Consider the following 12,679-nt stretch of genomic DNA (forward strand, 5'->3'; position numbering starts at 1 on the left):
GGTGGCAGAGGGCAGATTAAGATCTGAGCCTCTGCTTCCCCGAGGCCCCTGCAGGTACTGGTGAGAGAGAGGCTGGAGGGAGGGGCCAGAAGGCTGGGACAAGTCTGACCACAAGGGGCGGGTAAGGGACCATCAATGGTCAAGATGCTAGAAACACTGAAGAATGTTAGTGCAACGAGAGCACCAGCGATAACAGCAATAACAGATTGGAGAATTGAGCACTGCACTAACTGGTTTTTGCTCCTTGTTTGATCACATTCTGAAAATCACCCTGTGGAATGAATGGTAATACCCTCAATTTAGAAATGGGGAAAGCCTGGCTGGTATTTTAAGTAAACCTTCCAAGGCAGCATGCCTACAGGGAATTAGGCGATGGGGATGTGAGCCAGGTCTGCCTGGAGACAAATCTCAAGCCTCAAAGGGCCACTCAGTACTGACAGAGCACCGGGTGTGCAGGCTGCTCGAACGCAGGGACAGCACAGAGCAGAGATCCTGCTGGAAAGGCAGCAGCCCCCTGAGCTAGCATTGCAGCATTTCTCCCGGCGGTCTCCTCGGAAGATGGCAATGCCCTAACGTGCATGATAGCTGTGTCATCTTGGGCCAGATATTTCTCCTCCTTGTCCTCACATGTCAGAGCGAGCTCATTAGGTTGCATGCGGAGTAAGCAGGGAGTGTGAGCATAGCATGTGTCCTGTCCCAGATGCATAGAATAAGCTCAGGAAATGCTGGGCATTGGTGTTTCATCTTAAAACTGGACTGGTTGTAGTAGATGATTTTTGGGGTCCTCATAGTGTAGAATTATAGGGAATATTACAGTTATGGGAAATCAGGTCTGTGTGTGTGTGTGTGTGTGTGTGTGTGTGTGTGTGTGTAGACAGAGAGACAGAACGAGTTTCTGTCAAGCTCTAAAGAGTAAGGGGCCATGAGGAAACTTTCAGACAGTTTGTAGAACTCAAGAATGTCTCACATGCCAGGGAGCAAGGAGTATAAGCTGTTCTTGGAAAGCAGTCATTCAGGTAAAGTGAGAGACATCTGAACGTAGTAGAAATTCTTCTAGTACTCCTGAATTAATAGTTGCTTGTCTTTCCTGAGAGACTATTTTTTCTAAGGTTATAAAAAGATATCAACAGACTTTTCTTAAAGGTTATAATAGAACATATATATAACATATATAATATATATTACATAATAATATAACAGATTATTATTAAATAATAACAAAGACACTTAATCGAATATCAAACATCGTGCATACTGATTCCTTCCCTGCAAGCATAAAGCAGGTGATATTCATCCCATTCTGCAGATGAGACAGAGGCTTAGGGAGGTTGAGTAACTTACTTAAGATTGCCCAGCTAAGAGCACACCAAGAACGTCAAGTCAGCCAGGCTTGTGGCCTATATAACCTGCTGGGATGTTTGTAATTCAAGAATCAATTTTGTCCTCTTTGAGCTGCTGCTTTGAATGCAAATTGTGATCTTGATTTCAATAATGAGCTTCCTGCTTAAAAACTCTATTTTGCTTCTTCCTTACACTGACTTCTTGCTCCCCCTGCTGGCCACTGCAGGTATCTCATGCACCTGATTGTCCTCTATTGCTCCCCAGTGAGCCTATTACAGCAAAGATCAGCTTAGTGAGTAGAAGGACCCAGAAATACTAGGCAGGAAACTTGTTTTTCCAATTGTGTACTCGGTGTGCTTGGTAGTTTTAGGTCAGTGGCTCGTCCTTGCAAGGCCCCCATTGCCCCAGCTTCAAATGAGAGAATTGACTGATATGCTTGGTGTCCTATGTACCTGAGAAAACTAGAGAGATTTGCTTATGAATAGTGCATATTTACGTTTATATAAATGACACACCAATTCCGTCAATCCATGTCTGCCCATCAGTCTGTCCCCCAGTTCACTGCTCCTCGGTGCTGCTCCTGGTGTCACTGGCCGCACCCACTGCATGAATTCATCCACCGACAGTGACAGACATTCGTTTGGCTCCCAGACTGGCTGTCACCAGCAAGGCTGTCGCCCACAGCTCAGGGCTCTGCATGCGGGCAGCAAGCAGCTCCCTGGGAATCTCATCCCAGGGGTGTGGGTCCCGGCATCACACACACAGGTTCACCATAAACACGGCCCGTGCTGTGTTATCCGACAGCGACGTGTTTACCAGCCTGACGGCTCCCACGCGGGATCACGTTGTTCGAGGAGGGTATGGGGTCCTGGGTGATGAGGAGGAAGCCGAGGGTCTCTGTGTATCCCTGCTGTCCATGGAGGGTCTCCCTCAGAGACGAGCTTCTCCGTGGGCTGCAGGTGCAGCGATGGGAGGCCGGCTCGCAGAGGCTCGAGCGCACCGCAGAGCCAGGACCCCCGCACTGTGGCCGGGCCCCCATGTCCTGCCTGGGAGCCCTGGAGTCAGCGCTCCCGCCGCTGTTTCTCAGCTCCTCGTCTGCAGACAGGAAAACCCGCAGCTGCCGCACAGGCTCATGAACATGAACTAACATACCACGTGCAGAACAGTAAGGCGCGGGCCCTGCTGATAAAGTCTGTTAGTTATTATTATCTTTACTAGCAACGGTAATTGATTACTATTATATATGAATACAAATACAGATACAATGACATAAACATTAAATTATTAAAATTAATTAAGTTTATAGTAATCAATTTTGATGTCACTTGAATGAATTTTTGTCTCTTAGGTATTTATCCTTTCTGAGTTTTAGTTATTACAAATATCCTCAGCTAATCTATTATCTGAACTTTGTCTAAAGCACTTTCATTAACTAGAGATTCTCAATTTTGTAGTCAATCTCTTGTGGACAGTATACTTTGCGTACTATGGAGTCCTGTTTAGGAAACGTGCCCCTCTCCTGCCCCATGGAAGCATTCTCCATTCCTCGTGATATTCAGGTTGAGATTGGAGTCCGGGCCGATCCTGCATCAGCGTGTGTGGACTTCTGTGAACCCATCATCCCTCAGTCTGTCCTTTATTTGCTCCTTGCACGTGTACAGACGATCCCTGCAGCCGACTCAGAACACGGAACAGCTCGGTAGAGACTTTATCAGTTACTGGGGAAACGAAGAAGGGAGTTGTATGGATTTTACACGGAATTCAGTAAAAATCTGAGGGGGTGCTGGCGGAGAAGGGAACGGGTGGAGAACGCTAGTGATGTTCCTTCCTGATGAGCTTACACTGAGTACAGAGTTATGGGGGGGGGGGTAATCCAATGAAAGATATTAAGGATTCTCTTGTATAAACATTGGGGCAGTGACTGGACTTTTCTACTCTGATGATCTATTAATTTTATGTTCCTATAAAGATAAACATGTCAGAAAGAAAAGTGACTCAAAAATGTGCCTACTTTGAGAAGAAATTGCTGATTATGAACATTGTCAGACTTCTGGAGACGCATGGACGTTAGGACTACATTGCATTTATTGTCAGCCTGTGAACTTAATGAGTATCAGAATACAAAATGCCTCCTCTTCCAGGAATCTCACCGTGGCTGTGGTGTGTGGTGCGTGTGTGTGTCTGCGTGTGTGTGTGTGTGCATGTCCGCGCCCGCTGTGATCTGCTAACAAATGCTGACTCTGCAGCTGTGTTAATACTTACAGAGCTTCACACCCAGTGTCCCCTGACCCCCATGCTGTCAGTCAGGCTACTGTTGGCATCACTCTGGACAGGTGTCATGTTGCTGGGAATCCTAGTTGGGGGATGAGGGACAAGGCCCAGGTCCTGTGGGATGATCTCTGGGCTCCCCAACCACTAGGGGGAGCCCCGCCTCTGCATTTCAGAGGTCCCTGTGTGGGGACAGTGCCTTAGTCTGTTGCACCTTGTGGGGACAAAACTTAGTTTCCTAGCACACTAGCCTGCTAGACCCTGGGAGGAGGGAGAGCAGCAGCAGCCGGGGAGGGATCAGGCACCACGGAGAAGCCCACGCTGGCCCCGTGCGCGTTCAAGGGCTGGAGACAGAGTGACATGGGCAGGAGCTGGCCTGGCAGAGCTTTTCCAGGCAGTAGGAGCTTCTGGCTCAGACGGGTGTCTTTTGGGAGCAGGTGCCCTCCCAACGTAAAATATGTGATTCGAATGGTGCTGGATTATGTATCTGTCAGCTGACGACAGCAGTGACCAGTGCCTTTTACTCCCAAAGTGATCCTGTCACAGGTCCAGCCTCCCCCGTGTCCTGTACCATCACCGTCTATAATGGCGAAGCTTTGTTTTCCAGTGTGAGCTCCTGGGAACTGCATTTCCCTCTCCTGGTCACGTCTGTCCTTCCAGCTTTTCTCTCAAGGGCTTTCGGCTGCGAGCTCCCCATCATCTCATTCCTGCTTGCCTGGATGGAGACATGGTTCCTGGATACCAAAGTGTCACCTCTGGAGGCAGAATCGGAACCAGTAAGTGTGTCCCCAAGTTAGGCTCCTGAGAGCAGCTAGGGACCGAGCTGAAGGAAGACCCTGGAAGTCCTGATTGGAACGGAGTCGCACTCAGGGGAGGTGACGTGGGTCTCGGGCTCCATCCTCAGTGGGCCCAGCAGACATCCAGAGCAGGTGGAGGACAGGATGGGGAGAGAACGTGGCTCCTCTCTCGAGCTGTCAGGCCAGGCTTCCCTAGAAGCCAGTGTGAGCCCCGGGAGGAAAGGACATTCCAACCGCGGAAACACCAGCCCCGCTGTGTCCCTGGGATCGCAGTCCTAGGACACTCAGCACTGTGTGTGTCTGAACAGCCCTGTTCTTCAGGGACAGAGATGGAAACCAGTCGGCAGCTCTGAGAGTCAGCGACCCTCCAGCATCTCCCGTGGCTGCCATAGAGCAGGGGGCGGCTTTGAGGGGCCACCGTCAGCACAGATGGTGCCTGGAGGGGACAATCGGTGGGTGAGGGAGGAACACGGAGGGCGGGAGGAGGGAGAAGCCGGCCAGACACTTGCTCAGTCACTCAGGCTTCCCCCATCTGCTGTGAGGAGCGGAGGGATTCCCCGCGCTGTGGGATCCTGAGCCCTGCCAGGCGGTTACCGTCCCCTGCGGGCTTTGAGACCCCGGACACTGACTAGGAAGCCCCGTGACAGGCTGAGCCGCATGGGGCGTTATTGGGCTGGAATTCTTCTCTGCACGATGGCCGGCCGGAGTGGAAGCCCAGGGGCCACCCCGCCCTCTTGCTGGTGACAGGATCGAGACTCAGCGCAGAGACCCAGGCTGTTTCCACACACGCTGTGACTGTGCTCTGTCAGCACGGGGCTCGGTTTGCCCTGCTTAATAGGAACAGAAGGGCTCATGGACTAGAGAAAGTTAAGTCTCATTATAACCTCCGGAAACAGTGGAGGAAAAATAACCTTGTAAAGGGTTTTATTTTGGGTAACCGCATTTATAGAGCAGAAAGTTCAAGAGTAATTTTAAATGCCCTGAATCAGATCAAGATAGGTCTTCTATCCTCTGCTCTCTCTTCTTCTATGGACACCTATCCTGGAGCAGCGGCAGAGAGAGCTAATGGAAGTCGGTTTTGCAATTGTGTGTAAACATCAAATTGAGCTTGATTAAAGGCATATCAACTATTAATGTTGAGTCATGCTTGAATGCTTATGTGATTCCACCAAATTCGAATGCACTAATACAGCAGAACACAGGATAAATGCCATACCAGTAGCACCTGTGTTCTCAGGCTCATAACAGGTGGTACACACACCTGGCCCCTGGGCTGAGGCTGGTGCTTCCTCCAGCTTCTCCCAGTGTTACCTCCCCTGGGGTCATGATGGTCCCTCTCTTCGTGTACTGAGCTCCCTCGTTGGGCTTCCTCCTCTTTTCTGGCCTCTTGTGATTCCCTCCTTTTGGGGGAGGACCATTTTATTGAATAAATGCTTCTTTGCCATCTTAATAACACTATATATTTACTATGCTTTACAATGGACATTTCTCTAACAAAGTGCATACTTCAGGCCATTTGTCCTACCTAATCAGGGATTTTGATTTGCTATGTGCTTTGGTTTTGATGACGTTGTTGATTTCTGCTGGGAGGAGATATTCCCCAGGGAAAGATGCCATAAATACTGAGTATTGAATCACTGAGGAATTCATATAATTGTTGATTTATTATATTGTACACCTGAAACTAATATAACACTATATGTTAATTATACTTTAATTTTTTTAAAAAGAGCTTGTTTCTCCCTATTTTCACTGACACATGCTAGAGGGTGTCTGTTTGATGACACACATTGTAGCAGGTGTGCAGTGGTGTCTCCTTGTGGGTTGCATTTGCCCCCATGGACTGAATGTTGAAAATATTTTCATGTGCTATTTGTTATTCATATATCTTCTTTGGTAAAATGTGTATTTTAAGCCTTTTATCATTGTTTAAAATTATGTTAAGTCTTACTGAGTTGTGGGAGTTCTTTTACACTCTAGATAAAAGTCCTTTATAAGTTGCACAAATTTTTCTCCTAGGCTGTATTCATTTTCTTCATGGAGCCTTTTGAAACACAGTTTTGATAAAATCCAGTTTACCAAAAATTATTTTATGGACAATGTGTTTGGGGTCATGATGAACTTTTTGCCTTAATCCTATATGAAAGATTCTCTCCTATGTTTTCTTCTAGGAGATTTTATAGTCTTAGCTCTACCAATAAGTTTATGGTCCATCATGAATTAATTTTCATGTAGGGAGGAGGTAAAGAATGAAATTTATTCTTCTGCTCCTGGTTATGCAGTTGTACCTGAGCCATTGTTGAAAAGATTATCCCATCTTGCACTGAATTAACTCAGCACATTTACCAAAATCCAATTGGCCATAAACACAAGATATTATTTCTGGCCTCTCAGTTGCCTTCCAGTGACCTCTATGTTTCTTTGCCGGAACAGCACTCTGGCTAAATTACAAAACTTAATCTTTCTTTATCTTTGAAATCAAGTGCTGTAAGGCCTTGCTTGAAAGGCTCGCCCTGCTGTCCCCAGGACCTCGAGTGTCAGTGAAAAAGCTTTCCACACCCTCTGTGGCGCGGCATCATCAGTCTCATCATCCAAACCAGATTGTGGGTATGCCCCTCCCCCACTGCTTCTTCAGGGTGACCATTACCAGTCCTCCAACTTTGTTCTCTTTCCAAATTATTATGTCTACTCTAGGTCTTTCGGGTTTTCATGTTAATTTCAATGCAAGCTTGTTGATTTGTGTCCAGAAAGCCCGCTACATTGAATGTTTAATGAATTTGGTAAGAATTGTCATCGTGGCAATATTGACATGAACATGGACCCTCTCTGCATTTATTGAGATAGTCTTTAAATTTTCTCTGCATTGTTTTGTAATTTTCAACATACAAGATTTGCTCTCCTTTTATTAAATTAATTCCTAAATGTTTTATTCTTTTTGGTACCATTGTAAATGAAATTATTTCTTAAATTTCAATTTCAAGTTGTTCGTGCTAGTATATAGAAATCCAACTGATATTTTGTACATCGAATGTGTACCTTGTGACGATGCTGACCTTGTTTATGAGTTCTAGTTTTGGTTTTGTGTGCGGGTAGATTCCGTGGAATTTTCTATACACAGGATCATGTCATCTGTGGAAGAAGACATTCTTACTTTTCCTTTTCAGTCAGCTAGAGATCTTCACATTTTTTCTAGTTCCACCGTCTAGAACTTTTAATACCATGTTGAATAGAAGGGTCAAGAGCAGACATCCCTGTCTTGTTCCTGGTCTTTGGGGAAAAGCATTCAGTCTTTCAACATTAAAGTATGATGTCGGCTGTGGGTTTTCACAGGTGCCCTTTATCAGGTTGAAGAAGTTCTCTTGTATTGAGATTGTTTCTTCTGCCAACAGGAATATTCTCTTAAAGCCCTCTAGTGAATATTTCACTTCAGGTTAAAAACTTTTCTATTCTAGATTTTATTTTTTTAAATATATGTTGTGTTTTGTAATTTTGGTATCCTTCATTAGAATATCTATTTGTTGATGTTTTGTTGTCGTATTTTCCTTTAGTATTTTAAAATGGTTTCCTATATTTTTTTAACATATTTGTTATAGACAGTTCAAAGTATTTGTCTGCTAAAGACAGTATCTGCACACCTCAAGGACAGTTTATATTGAGTTGTAGGGGGGTTTTCCCCTAAGAATAGTCACAATTTTGTGATTTTTTCCCTTGTTATTTTTATTGAAAAATATTTTGTAAATATATCGGAGCAACTCTAGTTTGTGACTTTCCCCCAAAGTTTGCTTTCATTGCTATTTAGATGCTGAGAAAGTTGCTTGGACTTGATCTGTGATATTATATCTCCTGCCATATGTGGCCACCTTTGACCCTTGTGTTTTCTTTTTAAATTGTTTTCTTTTTAAATTGTTTTCTTTTTCAGCCCAGCTTCCTGGGGATCACCCTGTGTCTACATAGCCTCACGGTCGCCAAGGTCACTTAGCGATTTTGTACGAGCAACTTGATGAAGACTTCCTCTCTGCCAAATGGTTCTGTTATAGGTATTGGGGAGCACATTCATATTTTAGGCAATTAACACCTACACTGTGTGTAGAAGTCTTCCCAGTTTATACTTTTTCTGAGTCTTTTCATGGCTCCTCTTCATATGCCAGTCACCTCAAGGTTGACCGGAAGTGCTTGGCTAGCTCGGGCTCGTTTGGGTTTCTGCTCAGCATGCACTCAACTTCAGCCAAACACACGCTTGCTGCAGCCATGACCCCAACCGCAGACCAGCAGAGCCTGGCCTTCCTGCCTGCACACCACACAGCTTGTCAGCTCACCTTCACGTCCCTCCCCACCCCCAATTAACTCAGCTCCTTCACTGTGTCACTCTGCTGCCTTGTGGCCTGTCCTATATTGAAAGAACCTTCATGCTCATGGAGCTGAGTGTCGGGAGGTAGGAGAGGAATTGGAACCACTCTAGGCAAGAGCACCGCTGTCGTGCCCTGATCGGAAACTTTTCAAGCATAAACAATTCTCAGACTGTTGCATGCATTTGGACATTTTCCAACCACTGAAGTGCTTAGTTTTGTTGCTCTAATCCAGTTTCACAGCTGGCATCCATGAGAAGGTTTGTTGACCATAGCGACAGGGCCTTGCTAACTTTCACTTTTAAATCGTGCAAAGCATACATGTTATTATGTTTTGATTAAATGTTTGGCTTTATTTAGGACTCCCAAATAATTCCAAGACACGTCAGCTTCATGTGGCTCAAATGACTTTATCTTGACAGGTGGAAGTATGTCCAGAAACAGGAAGACTTGGTATGATCTTCCTCAGACTCAATTCCAAGTGAGGAGGCATTTAATCTGCCCCAGTGTCTCTACAGCAGGTGAATAAGCTGGAAAGTGAAGCCTTCCGACAGTGCTACCTTTATCTATGTATTTTACCACAAACTTCATCTGAACTCTGTGACACTTACGAGGTTAGGTTGTGGGACACATCTTTTCTTAAGATTCTCTGTTATTATCCTGTACCAGATAGGTTCTTGGCTATAATGCAGGCGGACATGCTCAGGAGCAGAAAATGTCCTATTTGAGGTGTATCATCTGAAAAGATTAAAGCACCTGCGAGGCAGGCAGCTTCCTCTGTGTGCGAGTAGGTTCTGTCCCTCACCTGCTACCTTGGTCTACCTGTGGCTCCTCTTTTTTATGTTCCTTCCCTGATTGTGAGAGTAATACATGCTTTTTATGAAAATGTGCATAGAACTATAATCACAGAACCTGTCCTTCAAACTCTGCGGCCACATCACTGTGGACAGTTTCCTTGGTCTCTTGCTCAGTTTGTGTTTGTATGTTCACATAATTGCGTCATATGGCCAATATTATTCATACCCTATTTTAAATTTTAATGTAAAAGTAACAAAGTCATTTTGTGGTAGAAATTTTGGAAGATCCAGAAATGATTGAAGTTACCTGGTTATTTTCTTCTTGTCTCTCTGATTTGCAAATATGTATTTAGCTTTTTAGTTTTATAAATATGGCCTTGTTATGGGTTATACAGTTTTTCATTACATACTTATTTTTGCTTGATAGCACGAGTATTTACTGAGGTGTTGTATACTACGTAAATATAATTTCAAGTGGATGCAAAATATTTTGTGGAAAGAAAATAATTATTTAACTTTTCTTCTAATCTCATTTAGATTTTTTTCTGATTTTAGAGAAAAAATATACATAATGGAAAATAAGTATTTTCTCAGAGATATTTCCTGAAGAAATAATTACAGATTTTAATGACTGGATCAAATGTGCATTTCTACAAGTCAGATGAGTTCCATCTGTGCTGTTCTGAGAATGGACCAAATAACAGAAGTGACACCAGAAGCTCTGTGGGAGACTAAGGCTTCACCAGAAGGGTGTCTTAAGGTGGAGAAAGGGGCAAAGAGGGTCTGCAGATTCTGGCCCTTGGACCCAAATCTCAAGAACTCATTGTGTTGGTCACAGTTAGAATATCCTGTGTCAGGAGGGGAGTCACGTATATATACCAGGCCCACAGATGACGCCTAAGCCAGACGTGAATTTATAATTGACCCTGAGGAAGAGCTCTCTCGCACACACGCTGGGCTGAGCCTGTAGCATGGGGTGCATGCTCACGGAAGCCAAGGCTCAGCCAGAAGTTGGCTTTTGAGCACAAACCAGGAGAAGTGAAGTCTATGGTGAGAATGTGCTGTGAAGTCAGACTACAAAAGCCTAAAGCAGTGATCTCAGCAGTAGAGTTTTGTTTCCCCAAGGCCTGAAAAGATTGGGTCCCCAGACTAGGTCCCCTCTCTGTTCTGTGCTTGGATGGGGTGGGGGCGGGGACACTTGCTCTTTGTGCTCACATCCCTGAACAGCCCTCCTCTGCCCCACCCCCCTCACACTTATCTGATGTGCATGTCTTCTATTGAGCCTTGCTCAGCTGGACTCTGCAGTCATTTGTCCTTTTATAAACAGGGAATTAGGTGACTTAGTCTATGACATTCAATGTTCTTGTGAGGAAAGAAGCACCTGCTGTGTGCCGTCTGCGGTCTACCTGTGCTGGTAGCTTCACGGGCGCGGGTCTCATGTCACCCTGTCTACACTGACACAATGAAACCGAAAGTCTGAGCCTCAGTAAATCACCTGCCGTGGAAAAGCGCAGATCCGGGTGGAATGTCGGGGATCACCGAGTGCTACAAGCCTGCGGGCTGTTTCCTTCAGAACAGTGTCATCGGAGTGGCCTGAGGGTGCGGCGTCTCCATGGTCCTGGTCATACGACCCCAACTCACGTAGCAGCTGCTGGAATGAACTTGGTATAAATAGGGGGACCCTCACCCACAGCTGACAGGATGTTTGACAGCAGGAGCGTGCGTGTGCAGATGGAAATGTTCTTCCCATTAGCTGTGGCCTTTGGGAAGTGAGCAAAGCTGGCTGTGGTTTAACTGTCCTTATTTCATCTTACAACACCCGAGTCACTGCTTGCAGAGCCCCAACCAGCAGGGGTCGGTTTGACTTCAAGCATTTTCCACGAATCAACCACATTTGACAGAGCATATAGATAAAACAAGCCTGAAAAAATAAAACACCATGACCACACCAGCGCCCTCCTGCCCCCCACACTGTCTCCTGCACCACCACCCTCCCCCCTCTCTGCACCTCCCAGTCCAGGGTTGTCCAGGTCCAGTTGGGGAAGGAAGGTGCTAAGGAGTTGGAAGCCACAGGAGACACTGCCCGGGAGCCCCAGAAGTGACATCAGCCCACACAGCTGTCGGTCATCTGCGACTTTCCCCTCTATGCCTCCATGATTTCCACGTGCAGAAACAGGTCCAGATCGCTAAGTAGAGGCCCAGACATTTGTCCAAACAGATGTGAACAAATTATTGAGAATCAAGGAGTAGGTCAAAATCAAATTTCCTCTTCCTTTATCTGCTGGGTCTTATGTTGTTTCCACATGGGAACCTCCACTTGGTTTCCACAGCACCTGTTTCACAGAAACTGAAGCTGATGGTAAATAAACCAATAATCCTTCACCATTTTATTTTATTTTATTTTATTTTATTTTTAAAGATTTTATTTATTTGAGAGAGAGAGAGCATGATAGAGAGAGCACAAGCGGGGAGGGGGGTAGAGGGAGAAGCAGATTCTCTGTGAGCAGGAAGACCAATGTGGGGCTTGATCTCAGGACCCTGGGATCATGACCTAAGCTGAAGACAGAGGCTTAATAAACTGAGCCAACCAGGCACCCAATCCTTCCCAATTTTAAACGAGACATTGTTTGAATTCTAAAATGTAAACGTCATTACTCTAAATGCATTCATAGTGAAAATAGAAAATGCGCAATTATTAAATTTTTCACCAACTTATCTCACACTGAACATTTTGTTTTACACCCATGTTTGTAGAAATAGACACACACCTAGAAATGAGTGTCATACTTAGTGTGCGTGCGTTGCGTGTGTTATCTATTACCTAACTTAGAGCTGCCAACAGCAGATGCTAACGGTGTTGAGAACTCGCATGTACCCACATAATTAGCTCCTCTCACGCACACGACTCCAGGGACAGGGCCCACTATAACTCCATTTGACAAATGAGAAAATTATGCCACAGAGGGTTCAAATAGCTATAGTCCCAAGATTTAAATCCAGGCATTCTGGTTCAGAGTCCAAGCATTTAATCCCTCAGCCACTCTACTTTTCTAGTATTAGTACAGCTCTCATGGGGTTCTTGTGAGATCAGGAAACATGGTGCCCGTGCAACACTGGAATAGGTCTGAGC

The sequence above is a fragment of the Ursus americanus genome, chromosome 3 (genome assembly GCF_024610735.1).
Source record: "Ursus americanus isolate L20-20 chromosome 3, mUrsAme1.1.p, whole genome shotgun sequence".
Taxonomy (NCBI): Eukaryota; Metazoa; Chordata; class Mammalia; order Carnivora; family Ursidae; genus Ursus; species Ursus americanus.